Raw genomic sequence first — 593 nt, forward strand, 5'->3', positions numbered from 1 at the left:
TCTCCAACATACACCCTCTCTCCCCATATCGAGCAGGACCTGCCCTATTCCACCTTCTTCATCAAGGCCTGCTCCATTGAACCGCCTCAGCCATCCCAACCAGCGTCTGTGGCAGAGTGGGGTCACTCGTTCCTGCCCTTGTCACACTGTGTGTCTGACTTATTCGTCAAACGCTCATGGGCTGCGGTGCTGCGATTAGTAACCAAAAAGGCCGACGGGTCATCGAAGGTCATGGGCACTGTGCAGGTACTACAGTATATCAGTGGTGCTTGTATCAGCAGAGTGTGGTGTGAATGGGTGTGCTATTTATATAGTGTGCTTGCATTAGTAGAGTGTAGTGTGTAATTGAGTGGTATAGGTCAGTAACAGTAGTACTATAGCGTGGTTTTATTTGTAGAGTGTGGTGTGTATTTGAGTGGTATACGCGAGTACTATCAGATGGGGCGTGTGTGTGCATAATATAGTGTGCTTTTATTAGTAGAGTGTGGTGTGTATTTGAGTGGCGTACATTTTCGGTTGGACCCCTGTCTTGTGCGAGTCCACCTCTACATATACAGTTGACCTACAATTTGATACCTACCGGCGACTATTAC

Source organism: Sphaeroforma arctica, assembly GCF_001186125.1.
Source record: "Sphaeroforma arctica JP610 unplaced genomic scaffold supercont1.1779, whole genome shotgun sequence".
Classification (NCBI taxonomy): Eukaryota; class Ichthyosporea; order Ichthyophonida; genus Sphaeroforma; species Sphaeroforma arctica.